At 37.3% G+C, this 19,291-nt stretch overlaps 1 non-coding gene across 1 annotated transcript; it reads left to right on the top strand.

Annotated features, from left to right (window-relative positions):
• The first annotated feature begins 14,235 nt into the window (after positions 1–14,235).
• LOC112739457 (small nucleolar RNA R71) lies at positions 14,236–14,343 on the top strand. Its single transcript, XR_003170392.1, has one exon. It is a non-coding gene; the product is annotated as a small nucleolar RNA R71 (small nucleolar RNA).
• The last annotated feature ends 4,948 nt before the right edge of the window (positions 14,344–19,291 follow it).

Genomic DNA, 19,291 nt, shown 5'->3' with positions numbered 1-19,291 from the left:
AATGATATGAATGATTTTGTTTATGAAAAGTAAATAACATGAAATGAATGATACTTGTGATTCAGTAATGAGGAACAGGTTGAGGTTCCGGAGATGCTCTGTCATCTGAATCTCTTCTTTCCTACTGTCTTCTTCTCCAAACACGCATGGCTTCTTCTATGGCCGGCTATATGTTGGTGGATCACCGTTGTCAATGACTACCATCCTTCCTCTCAGTGAAAATGGTCCAGGCATGGCTTCTGTACGGCTAATCATCTGTCGGATCTCTCGTCTCGGATGAAAAATACCAGGCGCAGCTACCGCACGACTAATCATCTGTCGGTTCTCACTCGTGTCGGAATAAGACCTCTCTATCTGTTTGTACACTGTCACTGCGCCAAACATTTGTGAGTTTGAAGCTCATTTGTTCTAGTCTTCACCATGAAGGTTCTGATCTCATGGGTTTGAATTCTCTGTTGTCAGGAGATGCAAGTCAAACTTGTGGATTAGAAACCCAAGAGATATGCACTCAAGCTGTCGCCCAATGACTACGTTGAGCTCAGATAGAACGGGAGTGGTTATCAAGCACGCGTTCATAAATTTGAGAATGATGATGAGTGTCACAGATAATCATATTCTTTATATTGAAGTACGAGTGAGTATCTTAGAACAGAATCAAGCGTGATCGAATAGAAAACAATAGTAATTGCATTAATCCATTGAGACACAGCAGAGCTCCTCACCCCCACCTATGGGTTTAGAGACTCATGCCGTAGAAGATACAATATGAGATGTAAAATATCATAAGTTTCAAAATGAATCTCTAAAAGTAGTTTTTATACTAAACTAGTAACTTAGGTTTACAGAAAATGAGTAACTAAGTGCAGATAGTGCAGCAATCCACTTCCGGGGCCCACTTGGTGAGTGTTTGGGATGAGCCTTGAAGCTTTCACGTGCATAGGCCATTCTTAGAGTTAAACGCCAGCTTGGGTGTTCAACTCCAGTTTTGGTTCCAGTTCCGGCGTTTTACGCCAGAAAAAGGTCTCTAGCTGGCATTTAATGCTGGTTTGGGCCATCAAATCTCGGGCAAAGTATGAACTATTATATATTGCTGGAAAGCCCAAGATGTTAGCTTTCCAACCCAATCTAGAACATGCCAATTGGATTTCTATAGCTCCAGAAAAATGCGTTTGAGTGCAGGGTGGTCCGAATCCAACAGCATCTGCAGTCCTTTCTCAGCCTTTGAATAAGATTTTTGCTCAGGTCCCTCGATTTCAACCAAAAAATACCTGAAATTATAGAAAAACACATAAACTCATAATAAAGTCCAGAAATGTGAATTTTGCATAAAAATAATAAAAATATAATAAAAAGTAACTAAAACATACTAAAAACTACCTAAAAACAATGCCAAAAAGCGTATAAATTATCCGCTCATCACAACACCAAACTTAAATTGTTGCTTGTCCCCAAGCAACCAAAAACAAAATAAGATAAAAAGGAAGAGAAAATACAATAAATTTAAAAAATATCAATGAAGATTAGTTTTAATTAGATGAGCGGGACTAGTAGCTTTTTGCCTCTGAATAGTTTTGGCATCTCTCTATCCATTGGAGTTCAGAATTGTTGGCCTCTTTAGGAACTCAGAAATACAGATAATGTTATTGATTTTCCTAGTTAAGTTCTATTTGATTCTTGAACATAGCTACTTTATGAGTCTTGGCCGTGACCCTTTGCATTTTGTTTTCTGGTATTACCACTGGATACATAAATGCCACGGACACATAATTGGGTAAACCTTTTCAGATTGTGACTCAACTTTGCTAGAGTCCCCAGTTAGAGGTGCCCAGAGTTCTTAAGCACACTCTTTTGCTTTGGATCACGACTTTTACCACTCAGTCTCAAGCTTCTCACTTGGACCTTCATGACACAAGCACATGGTTAGGGACAGCTTGATTTAGCCGCTTAGGCCAGGATTTTATTCCTTTGGGCCCTCCTATCCATTAATTCTCAAAGCCTTGGATCCTTTTACCCTTGCCTTTTGGTTTAGGGTTATTGGCTTTTTGCTCTTGCCTTTTGGTTTAAAGAGCTATTGTCTTTTTCTGCTTTGTTTTTTCTTTTTCTTTCTTTTTTTCTTTTTTTTTTTGCATTTTTTTTCGCAAGCTTTTACTTTTTCACTGTTTTTTCTTGCTTCAAGAATCAATTTTATGATTTTTCAGAGAATCAGTAACATGTCTCCTTTTTCATTATTCTTTCAATAGCCAACTTTTCTTAATTCCAATTTCAAATATGCACTGTTTAAGCATACATTTAGAAAACAAAAAGTATTGCCACCACATCAAAATAATTAAACTATTTTCAAGATAAAATTCAAAATTCATGTACTTCTTTTTTTTTTGCAAATAAAAGTATTTTTCATTTAAGAAAGGTGAGAGATTCATGGAATCATTCATAGCTTTAAGACATAGACTCTAAACATTAATGATCATGTAATAAAAACAAGACTTAGACAGAAAATAAACATAAAAATAGACAAATAACAATAAAAGCAAGGAAATTAAGGAGTGGGTCCACCTTAGTGACGGCGGCTACTTCTTCCTCTTGATGGTCCAATGGAGTGCTTGAGCTCCTCTAGTTTGCTCCATCCTCTTTCTTAGTGATGGGCTTTGGTGATGAATTTCTCCATCTTCCAAGGTTCGGAGGCGGACGGAATTGCCTTCCATTTCCTCTTAAAAAGTGGTAATGGAAAGTAAAAAGCAGAACTTTTTCACACCAAACTTAAAATCTTTGCTCGTCCTCGAGCAAAATAAGATAGAAGGAAGTAGAAGAAGAATGAGGTAATTAATTTTGAAAAATTGTTAATGTTAAAAAAATTAAAAGGATTTGAAAAGAATTTGAGAAGATATGTAAGTTTGGAAAAAGATATGGACAAGAATTAAAAAGAATTAAAAAATAATTAAAAAGAATTGAAAGAATTATTAGTTTTTGAAAATAGAAATTGAAATGAACATTTGAAATATTTTTTATGCAAAAAAAAATTATGAATTAAAACATGAAAAATTGAAAAAAATTGAATTGGAAACAAAATTAACTCCATTTTGCTGTTCTGGCGTTAAACGCCCAGAATGATAGCCATTCTAGCGTTTAACGCCCATCTGGCAGCCAATTTGGGCATTTAATGCCTAGCCAGGTATCCTGGCTGGCGTTAAACGCCATAATTTCTTTGTTACTGGACTTTATTTTTTCTGAACACCCAGGATGCTGCTGTTTCTGGCGTTAAACGCCTAGAATGCTGCACATTCTGGCGTTTAACGCCCAGAATGATAGCCTTACTAGCGTTAAACGCCCAGAATGATAGCCATTTTGGCATTTAATGCCCAAAATGCCCATTTACTGGTGTTTTAATGCCAGTGAGCTTGGTGCGCAGAAATTGTGACTGCATGGTTCACAACTTCGCACAACTAACCAGCAAGTGCACTAGGTCGTCCAAGTAATACCTTACGTGAGTAAGGGTCGAATCCCACGGAGATTGTTGGTGTGAAGCAAGCTATGGTCACCTTGTAAATCTCAGTCAGGCGGATATAAAATAGTAATGGGGTTTTCGAAAATAATTAATAAAATAGTGATAGAAATACTTATGTAAATCATTGGTGAGAATTTCAGATAAGCGAATAGAGATGCTTTCGTTCCTCTGAACCTCTGCTTTCCTGCTATCTTCATCCAATCAGTCTTACTCCTTTCCATGGCTGGCTTTATGTAATGCATCACCATTGTCAATGGCTACTTTCGGTCTTCTCTCGGGAAAATGATCCAAATGCCCTGTCACGGCACGGCTAATCGTCTGGAGGCATCACCCTTGTCAATGGTTACATCCTATCCTCTCAGTGAACATGGTCAACGCACCCTGTCACGGCACGGCTATTCATCTGTCGGTTCTCGATCATACTGGAATAGGATTTACTATCCTTTTGCGTCTGTCACTACGCCCAGCAATCGCGAGTTTGAAGCTCGTCACAGTCATTCAATCATTGAATCCTACTCGGAATACCATAGACAAGGTTTAGACTTTCCGGATTCTCTTGAATGCCGCCATCAATCTAGCTTATACCACGAAGATTCTGGTTAAGAGATCTAAGAGACACTCATTCAATCGAAAGTAGAACGGAAGTGGTTGTCAGGCACGCGTTCATGGGGAATGATGATGATTGTCACGTTCATCACATTCAGGTTGAAGTGCGAATGAATATCTTAGAAGTGAAATAAGATGAATTGAATAGAAAACAGTAGTACTTTGCATTAATCTTTGAGGAACAGCAGAGCTCCACACCTTAATCTATGGAGTGTAGAAACTCTACCGTTAAAAATACATAAGTGAAAGGTCCAGGCATGGTCGAATGGCCAGCCCCTTTGATCTAAGAACCAGGCGTCCAAAGATGTCTAATACAATAGTAAAAGGTCCTATTTATAATAAACTAGTCACTAGGGTTTACAAAAGTAAGTAATTGATGCATAAATCCACTTCTGGGGCCCACTTGGTGTGTGCTTGGTCTGAGCCTTAACTTTCCACGTGCAGAGGCCATTTGTGGAGTTGAACGCCAGGTTTTGATCCATTTCTGGCGTTCAACTCTGGTTTTTGATCACTTTCTGGCGCTGAACTCCAGAATTGGGCAGAGAGCTGGCGTTGAACGCCAGTTTGCGTCATCTAAACTTGAGTAAAGTATAGACTATTATATATTTCTGGAAAGCCCTGGATGTCTACTTTCCAACGCAATTAGAAGCGTGCCATTTTGAGTTCTGTAGCTCCAGAAAATCCACTTTGAGTGCGGGGAGGTCAGAATCCAACAACATCAGCAGTCGTTCTTCAACCTCTGAATCTGATTTTTGCTCAAGTCCCTCAATTTCAGCCAGAAAATACCTGAAATCACAGAAAAACACACAAACTCATAGTAAAGTCCAGAAATGTGAATTTAACATAAAAACTAATGAAAACATCCCTAAAATTAACTAGATTCTACTAAAAACATACTAAAAAAATGTCAAAAAGCGTATAAATTATCCGCTCATCACAACACCAAACTTAAATTGTTGCTTGTCCCCAAGCAACTGAAAATCAAATAGGATAAAAAGAAGAGAATATACTATAAATTCCAAACTATCAATGAAACATAGCTTCAATCATATGAGCGGGACTTATAGCTTTTTGCCTCTTGAATAGTTTTGGCATCTCACTTTATCCATTGAAGTTCAGAATGATTGGCATCTATAGGAACTCAGAGTTCAGATAGTGTTATTGATTCTCCTAGTTCAGTATGATGATTCTTGAACATAGCTATTTTATGAGTCTTGGCCATGGCCCTAAGCACTGATGGTTTTTTTTATGGAAAACTGAATTTCCCAAAACACCAAAAACTAACCGGCAAGTGTACCGGGTCGTATCAAGTAGTAAAACTCACTTATAGTGAGGTCGATCCCACAGGGATTGATGGATCAAGCAACTTTAATGGGTGATTAGTTTAGTCAAGCTAACATTGAGTGAATTATGTGAAATTGTAGCCAACAAAAAGTAAATGGCAATGAATTTAAAGTTGCAGAATGTAAATTGGCAAGTAACTTAAAGAGCAAGAAATGTAAATTGCAAGAATCTTAAATGACAAGAAATGTAAATTGCATGAAATATAAAGGGGAGTGGGTGCTGAAAATTAAAATTGAACAGGAAAGTATAGATAGCAATCAAACAGAGAAGTAAAAGATGCAAAATCATGCAACAGATCTAAAGAAAAAAGGGAAATTGCTTGAAGAATTCAAAACAGAAAAGCAGTGCTTAATTTGCAGCAATCTAAAAGTGGTTCAAGATCTCAGGAGTGGAAAAGACTAGAAAACAAGTCTAGATCTCAAATCCTTCCTTGATCCAACAAGAACAATTGCAAAATGAAAATGGAAGAGTAAATTGCAGAAGAAGAACAAGATGAAAGTAATCAAGGAAACTCAGATTTTATGCAGAAGAGGAATAAGAGATTTCAGATCAAGTGAAACAGAATTCCTTCAATTCTTGATCCAAAATTTAAAACAGAATGGAAAACTAAAGAGAGAGAGAAAAATGAAAACTAAAGAGTGCAAAACTCCCTATTGGAGCTAGCCTCCATACAATTGAGCTCCCCCTTTTGAAAATGAGAGTGATGCCTTTATATAGGCTTTTTACAAAATAAAATGAAATTGAAATGAAAAACAAATTAAATGAAAATCTTAATTCTAGCTTGTTCTTGTGCCTTTGAGTGATGATGTGGGCTTTGCTTGCTTTGGATTTGAAGAGAGATGGGTTTGGTTGGCCTTGGTTTAATTGGTGAAGAATTGAATTAAATTTGATTTTTGGACCAAGAATATGCCATGAGACACTCCCAGGGCACGGCTCAGTTGAAAAAGTTAACTGAGCACTCAATCCTCGCTTTTGGCCTTGCAATTTGTTGCGCACCAAGCCTTGCTTGTGGGCGGCCTCGATAGAGCTCAGTTACTTTACTTAACCGAGCGCCCTTGTGCCTTTGAGATGAACTCCACCTTCGAATCATGGTGAGCACCTTTTGTGGCCAATTTCCTTGCTAAAGTAGTAGCGCTTCCTCCTTGCTCCCTTATGTACACGGTTCGAGCCTTGCTGAGTGAAATTTTGTGTGAAGTAGCGCCTTTCTTTGTGCTTTCATTTTGGTGAGGCTCGAAAAAGTTAAATGTTTTAACTGAGCACTTTTCCTTGCCTTGCTCTCCTCTTGTGCACTCAGTTGGTTTAATGAACCGAGCTTCATTGCCTTGGTCCCTCCTTGGTGCATGTTGCTCTTATTAATAATGCTAATGCATTATAAAGCCTGATGAAATGCATAATGAAATGCATGCTTTCAACGCATTTGGCACTCATTCATTAAATGAATAAGTTCATTCATATTATCCATTCTTAATTGGCATTAATATTTAATGATTTAATGCATGTACTCATCAACGCCTTATTTAATAATGCCGATTAACAATGAATGTTTCATGCATGCTTCCATGTACTTAAAAATGTAATGTATTAACGTAATGCCAATTGCATTAGTAATTAAAGTTGCATGCTTTCATGACTTTAATTAATAATGCTTTAATGCATTAACGTTATTTGCTTTAAACATTTCATGCATGCATGCATATGATATTGATGCATGTGCCAAGGCTTCATGGTCATGGGTCATGCTTTTAAAAGCGTGGCCTAAGGCTCCAAAGCGTGCTCAACTTCAAAGTGTGCCCCAAAACTCTTTTTTTCTTCTTTTTAGCTTATTTTGTGCTTTTTGCTTCTTTTTCTTCTTATTTCCTACAAAATTTTTCAAATCAAAAGATCAAAGAAATATAACATTTAAGCATAAAAGCATTCAATATTTAAGCACAAATCATCAATTTCTTATATGAAAAAGCATAGAAAAACATGACATGGTGACATGTCATCACAACACCAAACTTAAACCTTGCTTGTCCCCAAGCAAGAAAAGAATCATGCAATAAAGATTGACAATCCAAGGTAAGAAGAATAGCAACTCAATGTTCATGGTTAGCTAGTTTTCTAAGCATGCTACAATCACAAAAGAGATGTAAATGATTGATGCTTCCATCTAGCTCAATTTATAAAATCTTTTTCTTATATTTCTTCCTTGAAACAAGCTTTTGATTTTCTTATTAGCTTCTCCTTTTGGGTGCTTTGCCCCATGAGTTGATAACAAAGCTACGACTTCTAAATGCTTTGTTTTCAAGTATTACCACTTGATACATAAGCACCACAAGCATTTGATTAGAGGACTTCATTAAGCTCATTTTTTCTTTTCTTTTCTTGACTCTCTAATCATTGATGCTCAGAACCTTGAGCTTTGAGGGAGTGCTTTTGCACTTGAGCCTAGCCTTGACTTCTAAGTGTTTTGTTTTCAAGCATTTGGCTTGATACATAAACACCACAAGTACTTAACATATTGTCATTGGTACTCAGAGCCTTCAGCTTTCTCATTCTTTCCCTTTTTCTTTTTTTGCTTTAATTGTACTTGCTTCTTCAAGGTTTTCATGATTTTCAAAAGATTTCACAAAATGTCCTAGATGAAAACTTCAATTAAATAAAATCCAATGCAATTGAGCAACAATTAATCATACTAGCTTTCCAGTACTTGTATGCACATGCTAAAATCTTCTTTAATTCCTTGTTTGTTTATGATCATGATGCTTTATTGCTTTTGAACCCACAAAACTCAAGTTGGTAGTCATAATGCCACAGCAACATGTTACAAATTAAGATTCAAGCTATGCTTTATTCATTCACACATGCATACAGAGATTATAAAGACAATCATGCAAAATAAAGTGCTAGAAACAAAGGAGAGGAAAAGGAACTTTACAACCTTGTAGTCCATCTTCTCTATTGTTGTCATTTTCCTCTTATTCTTCCCTTTCCCTTGCCAAACTCAGAATGCTTGCTCATCCTCAAGCAACAATTAGAACAATGGCTATGGGGCTAAGATGGATCATGAATGTCTTATACAATGAAAAGTTAGTAGTACATGTGTTCTAAGCAAGCAAAATTAAAGATAATAATCAAGGCACAAGAGACAGAGACATTGTGATTGCAAACTTAAGAAGGTGACCACAATACATTGCATAAAAGATAAGTGGCACACCAAACTTAGTGTGACACTTTCACTTGGAATTAATGCAAGTATCTTGTAAGAATTTAAACCAAATTTTGTTGCATAGCAACACCAAACTTAGAATGCAATCATATGTCAATTTATTTGAATTAAAACTAAGCAAGTGAAACTGTTATTTGTTAAGTATAATCACCAAGCCAAGAATCTGTCATGAATAAAGCTCTCTTGGTAATGTCTTAACAAACACAGTAAATAAGCAAACTAAAATGAAAGCATTTTAAAACAGAAAAATGACTAAAGAAAGTAGAATGAAAAAGTGTCAAATTAAAAGAGAAAAATAAAACTGCAGAGGCATTATGATTATGCAAACAAGTGGTGTTGCTTGAATGAATTGCATAGAAAATAAGTGGCACACCAAACTTAGAATCTTGGTGTGTCACTTTCATTTTTGATTTGATGCAATCATCCAAAAAGATTGAAAACAATTTGTTGCAAGGCAACACCAAACTTAGAATGTAACCATATGCCAATTTATTGAATTTAAACAAAGCAAAGAAAGAAAGCAAAGCAAGGAAGAGAAACATTACCTACTGTTGGCATGTTGCTCTTCACTTTCTTCCTCTTCTTCCAATTTGTTAAGAGGAATGACCTCAAGGGAGGAGAAGATTCAGCTATTGCCCCCTGTCTTGGTTTCCTCTCAGCAAGCTTTCTTTTGTACATGGCTTGACTGAGCTTGCTTGCTAGTGGTTTAGGGGTTGGATTGCTTGTGGTTGACCTCCTCTTGAATGTTGTCCTTGGTATTTTGGTCACAATCCTCTTCTCGGTGCTTTTGTTAATTGCCTTCACATCCTTGAATTCAAGACATGGTTGCTGTGTGATTTTTGGAGTGTTTCCTTCATTAAGGGCCTCTTGAACTGGTGGTTCCATGAGCCCTTCCTTCATGTGATTTTCTGCTTCACTTGAGAATGGACGTCCTTGATTGTCCTCCTCAATTTCTTGTTCTTCCACTTCCTCTCCAACAAATTGGTCTTCATTTTCCTTGCTCAGTGGATCTGAGCATTTCCCCATGTTCTCCAATTGCTAATCCATCTTCTGAAGACAGATTTCTTGTTCTCTCCAGGATTGTTGTTGTTCCTCCATGAGTTGTTCTTGTCTTTTCAACAATTCTCTGGATTTTTGAAGGGGATCTTCATTTTGCTCTTCTACCTTCTCCCTTGCACTTAACAATTGGTTTACCAGCACTTCTATGTTTTTGAATGACTTCTCTTGCTCGTTCCAAGATATTTGCGCCTCCCTCTCATATTTTTCAAACATGATCTCAAGCTTTGAGAGGCCTTGGTTCGTGGAAGTTTGTGTTGAGGCATATTTAGGTGAAGAAGAATTTTCAAATGTAGAAGTGGGAGGTGAGGTTAGACAATCTCTCATGTGAGTTGACTGCTCAGAATTTGCAGTTTCTTGGTAATACTCCCAGCCACCATTGGAATAATGACTTGAATCATTTTGTGGTGGAGGGAAATATTCCATATGATTTTCTTTCTCATCTTGTGTTTCTGAAGCAATTCTCCATGGATTGGAGTGCTTAGAATTTGTATTTTCTTGGTGATACTCCCAGCCACCATTAGAGATTGGTGATGGTGGGCAGTATCCCATAAAATTTGTTTGATCATAAGATGAGTTGAACTCCATTTGAATTTTGGAAAACACAACACCAAGGAAAATTGAAATTGCTCATATCAGAGATGAGAATTTCTTAGTGAGGCAAAAACTCAAACACCTTGGTTTCAATCTAAAACAGAAAACAAAAATAAAGAAAATACTTGATCTAGACTTCTCACCCACTTAATCATTGTTGATCTAAATCAATCCCCGGCAACGGCGCCAAAAACTTGATGGTATTTTTTATGGAAAACTGAATTTCCCAAAACACCAAAAACTAACCGGCAAGTGTACCAGGTCGTATCAAGTAGTAAAACTCACTTATAGTGAGGTCGATCCCACAGGGATTGATGGATCAAGCAACTTTAATGGGTGATTAGTTTAGTCAAGCTAACATTGAGTGAATTGTGTGAAATTGTAGCCAACAGAAAGTAAATGGCAATGAATTTAAAGTTGCAGAATGTAAATTGGCAAGTAACTTAAAGAGCAAGAAATGTAAATTGCAAGAATCTTAAATGACAAGAAATGTAAATTGCATGAAATATAAAGGGGAGTGGGTGCTGAAAATTAAAATTGAACAGGAAAGTATAGATAGCAATCAAACAGAGAAGTAAAAGATGCAAAATCATGCAACAGATCTAAACAAAAAAGGGAAATTGCTTGAAGAATTCAAAACAGAAAAGCAGTGCTTAATTTGCAGCAATTTAAAAGTGGTTCAAGATCTCAGGAGTGGAAAAGACTAGAAAACAAGTCTAGATCTCAAATCCTTCCTTGATCCAACAAGAACAATTGCAAAATGAAAATGGAAGAGTAAATTGCAGAAGAAGAACAAGATGAAAGTAATCAAGGAAACTCAGATTTTATGCAGAAGAGGAATAAGAGATTTCAGATCAAGTGAAACAGAATTCCTTCAATTCTTGATCCAAAATTTAAAAGAGAATGGAAAACTAAAGAGAGGGAGAGCAAAATGAAAACTAAAGAGTGCAAAACTCCCTATTGGAGCTAGCCTCCATACAATTGAGCTCCCCCTTTTGAAAATGAGAGTGATGCCTTTATATAGGCTTTTTACAAAATAAAATGAAATTGAAATGAAAAACAAATTAAATGAAAATCTTAATTCTAGCTTGTTCTTGTGCCTTTGAGTGATGATGTGGGCTTTGCTTGCTTTGGATTTGAAGAGAGATGGGTTTGGTTGGCCTTGGTTTAATTGGTGAAGAATTGAATTAAATTTGATTTTTGGACCAAGAATATGCCATGAGACACTCCCAGGGCACGGCTTAGTTGAAAAAGTTAACTGAGCACTCAATCCTCGCTTTTGGCCTTGCAATTTGTTGCGCACCAAGCCTTGCTTGTGGGCGGCCTCGATAGAGCTCAGTTACTTTACTTAACCGAGCGCCCTTGTGCCTTTGAGATGAACTCCACCTTCGAATCATGGTGAGCACCTTTTGTGGCCAATTTCCTTGCTAAAGTAGTAGCGCTTCCTCCTTGCTCCCTTATGTACACGGTTCGAGCCTTGCTGAGTGAAATTTTGTGTGAAGTAGCGCCTTTCTTTGTGCTTTCATTTTGGTGAGGCTCGAAAAAGTTAAATGTTTTAACTGAGCGCTTTTCCTTGCCTTGCTCTCCTCTTGTGCACTCAGTTGGTTTAATGAACCGAGCTTCATTGCCTTGGTCCCTCCTTGGTGCACGTTGCTCTTATTAATAATGCTAATGCATTATAAAGCCTGATGAAATGCATAATGAAATGCATGCTTTCAACGCATTTGGCACTCATTCATTAAATGCCCTTGCACCAAATTAGGCATGTAAAATGCCCTTGCACACAACTCTGGGCATTCAGCACCAGGTTGGTGCCCATTTTGGGCGTTCAACGCCCATTTGTTGGCCATTTCTGGAGTTGAACGCCAGAACCATGCTTGTTCTGGGCGTTCAGCGCCAGCTCCTCTCCAGGGTGCATTTCTGGCGTTCAGCGCCCAGATGATGCCCATTTTGGGCGTTCAGCGCTCAGACACTGCCCATTTTGGGCGTTCAGCGCCAGAACCATGCTTTGTTCTCGCGTTGAACGTCAGGTAGATGCTTCCTCCAGGGTGTGATTTTTCTTCTGCTGTTTTTGATTCCGTTTTTAATTTCTATATTTATTTTGTGTCTCCTCATGATCATGAACCTATAAAGACATATAACTAAGAAAAATATAGTTAGATAAATAAAAATTGGGTTGCCTCCCAACAAGCACTTCTTTAATGTCAATAGCTTGACAATGGGCTCCCATGGAGCCTCACAGATATTCAGAGCATTGTTGAGACCCTCCAACACCAAACTTAGAGTTTGGATATGGGAGTTCAACACCAAACTTAGAGTTTGGTTGTGGCCTCCCAACACCAAACTTAGAGTTTGACTGTGGGGGCTTTGGTTGACTCTGCTTTGAGAGAAGCTTTTTCTGCTTCCTCTCCATGGATGCAGAGAGAGATCATTGAGTTGTAAACACAAGGTTGTCCTTATTCAATTGAAGGATCAATTCTCCTCTGTCCACATCAATCACAGCTCTTGCTGTGGATAGGAAAGGTCTTCCTAGGATGATGGATTCATCCTCTTCCTTTCCAGTATCTAAGACTATGAAATCAGTAGGGATGTAAAGGCCTTCAACCTTTACTAACACGTCCTCTACTTGTCCATAAGCCTATTTTCTTAAATTGTCTGCCATCTCTAATGAGATTTTAGCAGCTTGCACCCCATAGATTCCCAGTTTCTCTATTACAGAGAGGGGCATGAGGTTTATCCCTGAACCAAGATCACACAGAGCCTTAAAGATCATGGTGCCTATGGTACAAGGTATTATGAACTTTCCAGGATCCTGTCTCTTCTGAGGCAATGTCAGTTGATCCAGATCACTTAGTTCATTGGTGAACAAGGGAGGTTCCTCTTCCCAAGTTTCAATACCAAATAATTTGGCATTCAACTTCATGATTGCACCAAGAAACTTGGCAGCTTGCTCTTCAGTAACATCCTCATTCTCTTCAGAAGAGGAATACTCATCAGAGCTCATGAATGGCATAAGGAGGTTCAATGGAATCTCTATGGTCTCTATATGAGCCTCAGAGTCCTTTGGTTCCTCAAAGGGAAGCTCCTTATTGATCACTGGACGTCCCAGGAGGTCCTCCTCCTTGGGAGTCACGTCCTCTCCTTCCCTTACAGGTTCGGCCATGGTGCTTATGTCAATGGCCTTGCACTCTCCTTTTGGATTCTCTTCTGTATTGCTTGGGAGAGTACTAGGAGTGATTTCAGTGATCTTTTTACTCAGCTGGCCCACTTGTGCTTCCAAATTTCTAATGGAAGACCTTGTTTCATTCATGAAACTCACAGTGGCCTTAGATAGATCATAGAATAAGTTTGCTAAATTAGAAGTATTTTGTTCAGAGTTCTCTGTCTGTTGCTGAGTGGATGATGGAAAAGGTTTATTATTGTTAAACTTGTTTCTTCCACCATTATTAAAGCCTTGTTGAGGCCTTTGATCCTTCCATGAGAGATTTGGATGATTTCTCCATGATGGATTATAGGTGTTTCCATAAGGTTCACCTAAGTAATTCACCTCTACTATTGCAGGGTTTTCAGGATCATAAGCTTCTTCTTCATAAGAAGCCTCTTGAGTACTGTTGGATGCAGCTTGCACTCCATTCAGACTCTGAGAAATCATATTGACTTGCTGAGTCAATATTTTGTTCTGAGCCAATATGGCATTCAGAGTATCAATTTCAAGAACTCCCTTCTTCATAGGCGTCCCATTATTCACAGGATTCCTTTCAGAAGTGTACAGGAACTGGTTATTTGCAACCATGTCAATGAGTTCTTGAGCTTCTGCAGGCGTTTTCTTTAGGTGAATGGATCCACCTGCAGAAGTATCCAATGACATCTTTGATAACTCAGACAGACCATCATAGAATATATCCAGGATGGTCCATTCTGAAAGCATGTCAGAAGGACACTTTTTGGTCAACTGTTTGTATCTTTCCCAAGCTTCATAGAGGGATTCACCTTCTTTTTGTCTGAAGGTTTGAACATCCACTCTAAGCTTGCTCAGCTTTTGAAGAGGAAAGAACTTGGCTAAGAATGCCGTGACCAGCTTATCCCAAGAGTTCAGGCTGTCTTTGGGTTGAGAGTCCAACCATATTCTAGCTCTGTCTCTTATAGCAAAAGGGAAAAGCATGAGCCTGTAGACTTCAGAATTTACTCCATTAGTCTTAACAGTATCACAAATCTGCAAGAATTCAGTTAAGAACTGAAAAGGATCTTCATATGGAAGTCCATGAAACTTGCATTTCTGCTGCATCAGAAAAACTAGCTGAGTTTTCAGCTCAAAGTTTTTTGCTCCAATGGCAGGAATGGAGATGCTTCTTCCATGTAAATTGAAATTAGGTGCAGTAAAGTCACCAAGCATTCTCCTTGCATTATTGTTGTTAGGTTCGGCTGCCATCTCCCTTACTTGTTCGAAATTTTGAATAAGGTTGTCTCTGGATTGTTGTAATTTAGCTTCTCTTAGTTTCCTCTTCAGAGTCCTTTCAGGTTCTGGATCAGCTTCAACAAGAATTCCTTTTTCTCTGTCCCTGCTCATAAGAAAGAGAAGAGAAAAAGAAAAGAAGAGGAATCCTCTATGTCACAGTAAAGAGGTTCCTTATTGTTAGTAGAAAAGGAAGAAGAAGAAAAATTCGAACACAGATAGAAGAGGGGGTTCGAATTTGGTGAGTGATGTGAGGAAGAGGTGTTAGTAGATGAATAAATAAATAGCATAAGATGAGAGAGGGAGAGGATTTTCGAAAATAATTTTTGAAAAAGAGTTAGTAATTTTCGAAAATAGTTTTTGAAAAATGTTAGTAATTTTCGAAAATTAAGATTTTTAAAAATTGAACTAATTAGTTAATTAAAAAGAAATTTTGAAAAAGAGGAAAGATATTTTCGAAAATTAGAGAGAGAGTTAGTTAGGTGGTTTTGAAAAAGATAAGAAACAAACAAAAAGTTAGTTAGTTAGTTGAAACAAATTTTGAAAAGATAAGAAGTTAGGAAATTAGAAAAGATATTTTGAAATCAAATTTTTGAAAAAGATAAGATGAGAAGATATTTTTGAAAAGATATGATTGAAATTAGTTTTGAAAAAGATTTGATTTTTAAAATCACAATTAATGACTTGATTCACAAGAAATCACAAGATATGATTCTAGAACTTAAAGTTTGAATCTTTCTTAACAAGCAAGTAACAAACTTGAAATTTTTGAATCAAAACATTAATTGTTATTGTTATTTTCGAAAATTATGATGTAAAATTGAGAAAAAGATTTTGAAAAATATTTTTGAAATTTTCGAAAATAACTAAAAAGAATTTGAAAAAGATTTGATTTTTGAAAAAGATTTTGAAAAAGATAAGATTTTTAAATTGAAAATTTGATTTGACTCATGAAAACAACTAGATTTTAAAATTTTTTGAAAAAGTCAAATCTAATTTTCGAAATTTTAAGAGAGAAAAAGGGAAAGATATTTTTTTTTATTTTTGAATTTTTATGATGAGAGAGAAAAACAAGAAAAATGATGCAATGCATGAAAGTTATGGATCAAAACAATGAATGCATGCAAGAATGCTATGAATGTCAAGATGAGCACTAAGAACACTTTGAATGTCAAGATGAACACCAAGAACATATTTTTGAAAAATTTTTAATGCAAGGAAAACATGCAAGACACCAAACTTAGAATTCTTTAATGTTTAGACATAAAGAATTCAGGAATGCATATGAAAAACAAGAAAAGACACAAAACATGCAAATGCAAAGATCAAACAAGAAGACTTACCAAGAACAACTTGAAGATCATGAAGAACACTATGAATGCATGATTTTTTCGAAAAATGCAAGATGCACATGCAATTGACACCAAACTTATAACATGACTCAAGACTCAAACAAGAACACAAAAAATATTTTTGATTTTTATGATTTTCTAATTTTTTTGTATTTCTTTCGAAAATTATTTGAAAAACAAAAATAAGGATTCTAAAATTTTTAATATGAATTCCAAGAATCTTATGCTCTTTATTCTAAAGCTCCAATCAAAGGGTCAGGCATGGCTTAATAGCCAGCCAAGCTTTAGAATGGATTTACATCCATTGAGGTGATTAGTTGAAGACCAATCCCAAAGGAGTTTGGGTATGGCTTTTCAGCCAGATAGGATTCAACATGTTACCATGAAACTCTAGAATTCATTCTTAAAAGTTTTGAAGCCAAAGAATAATTTATTTTTGAAAACATTATTTTTATTATTTTTTTGAAAACTTTTTTTTTATTTTAAGATTTTTTTCGAAAACAAAGGAGAAATTTTTGAAAAATTTTTGAAAACAAAACAAAAAGAAAATTACCTAATCTGAGCAACAAGATGAACCGTTAGTTGTCCAAACTCGAACAATCCCCGGCAACGGTGCCAAAAACTTGGTGCGCAGAAATTGTGACTGCACTTTGATTATATAAAATTCATCGCTCTTTCTTTCCCTGGTAATGGCGCCAAAAACATGATGCCAATACCATGGTTCACAACTTCGCACAACTAACCAGCAAGTGCACTGGGTCGTCCAAGTAATACCTTACGTGAGTAAGGGTCGAATCCCACGGAGATTGTTGGTATGAAGCAAGCTATGGTCACCTTGTAAATCTCAGTCAGGCGGATATAAAATAGTAATGGGGTTTTCGAAAATAATTAATAAAATAGTGATAGAAATACTTATGTAAATCATTGGTGAGAATTTCAGATAAGCGAATAGAGATGCTTTCGTTCCTCTGAACCTCTGCTTTCCTGCTATCTTCATCCAATCAGTCTTACTCCTTTCCATGGCTGGCTTTATGTAATGCATCACCATTGTCAATGGCTACTTTCGGTCTTCTCTCAGGAAAATGATCCAAATGCCCTGTCACGGCACGGCTAATCGTCTGGAGGCATCACCCTTGTCAATGGTTACATCCTATCCTCTCAGTGAACATGGTCAACGCACCCTGTCACGGCACGGCTATTCATCTGTCGGTTCTCGATCATATTGGAATAGGATTTACTATCCTTTTGCGTCTGTCACTACGCCCAGCAATCGCGAGTTTGAAGCTCGTCACAGTCATTCAATCAATGAATCCAACTCGGAATACCACAGACAAGGTTTAGACTTTCCGGATTCTCTTGAATGCCACCATCAATCTAGCTTATACCACGAAGATTCTGGTTCAGAGATCTAAGAGACACTCATTCAATCGAAAGTAGAACGGAAGTGGTTGTCAGGCACACGTTCATGGGGAATGATGACGATTGTCACGTTCATCACATTCATGTTGAAGTGCGAATGAATATCTTAGAAGTGAAATAAGATGAATTGAATAGAAAACAGTAGTATTTTGCATTAATCTTTGAGGAACAGCAGAGCTCCACACCTTAATCTATGGAGTGTAGAAACTCTACCGTTAAAAATACATAAGTGAAAGGTCCAGGCATGGCCGAATGGCCAGCCCCCCTGATCTAAGAACCAGGCGTCCAAAGATGTCTAATACAATAGTAAAAGGTCCTATTTATAATAAACTAGTCACTAGGGTTTACATAAGTAAGTAATTGATGCATAAATCCACTTCCGGGGCCCACTTGGTGTGTGCTTGGTCTGAGCCTTAACTTTCCACGTGAAGAGGCCATTTGTGGAGTTGAACGCCAGGTTTTGATCCATTTCTGGCGTTCAACTCTGGTTTTTAATCCCTTTCTGGCGCTGAACTCCAGAATTGGGCAGAGAGCTGGCGTTGAACGCCAGTTTGCGTCATCTAAACTTGAGTAAAGTATAGACTATTATATATTTCTGGAAATCCCTGGATGTCTACTTTCCAACGCAATTGGAAGTGCGCCATTTTGAGTTCTGTAGCTCCAAAAAATCCACTTTGAGTGCAGGGAGGTCAGAATCCAACAGCATCAGCAGTCCTTCTTCAACCTCTGAATCTGATTTTTACTCAAGTCCCTCAATTTCAGCCAGAAAATACCTGAAATCACAGAAAAACACACAAACTCATATTAAAGTCCATAAATGTGAATTTAACATAAAAACTAATGAAAACATCCCTAAAAGTAACTAGATTCTACTAAAAACATACTAAAAACAATGTCAAAAAGCGTATAAATTATCCGCTCATCAAAGCTCTTTTTCTCTGTGATTCCTCTGCTTTATGTCCTGAACCTTCATTTCCCTGACTTATTCACTAAAATGCATTAATGAACATGAATAACAAAATTAAATAGACTCATATAATTGTTATAAACATCTAATTTTTTATAATGGCTGGGTTGCCTCCCAGCAAGTGCTTCTTTACTGTCTTTAGCTGGACTTTATTGAGCTTTTAATTTAGTCTCAGTTTTGAGCACACTTGCTCAACATTGCCTTCAAGATAATATTTGACTCTCTGTCCATTAACAATGAACTTTTTGTCAGAGTCAATATCCTGAAGCTCTACATATCCATATGGTGACACACTTGTAATCACATATGGTCCCTTCCACCGGGATTTCAATTTCCCAGGGAACAATCTGAGCCTAGAGTCAAACAGCAGAACCTTCTGCCCTGGCTCAAAGACTCTAGATCACAGCTTTCTGTCATGCCACCGTTTTGCTTTCTCCTTGTAAATTTTAGCATTTTCGAAAGCATTGAGTCTGAACTCCTCCAGCTCATTCAACTAGAGTAATCTTTTCTCTCCAGCTACCTTAGCATCAAGGTTTAGGAACCTCGTTGCCCAGTAGGCCTTGTGTTCCAGTTCCACTGGCAGATGACAGGCTTTTCCATACACAAGCTGGTATAGAGAGCTCCCTATAGGAGTCTTGAATGCGGTTTTGTATGCCCACAGAGCATCATCCAGACTTCTTGCCCAATCCCTTCTACGGGTACTTACAGTCCATTCCAGGATTCGTTTTAGTTCTCTATTTGAGACTTCAGCCTGCCCATTTGTCTGAGGATGATATGGAGTTGCCAC

The sequence above is a fragment of the Arachis hypogaea genome, chromosome 13 (assembly GCF_003086295.3).
Source record: "Arachis hypogaea cultivar Tifrunner chromosome 13, arahy.Tifrunner.gnm2.J5K5, whole genome shotgun sequence".
Taxonomy (NCBI): Eukaryota; Viridiplantae; Streptophyta; class Magnoliopsida; order Fabales; family Fabaceae; genus Arachis; species Arachis hypogaea.
This window is presented reverse-complemented; position numbering and strand designations above follow the sequence as displayed.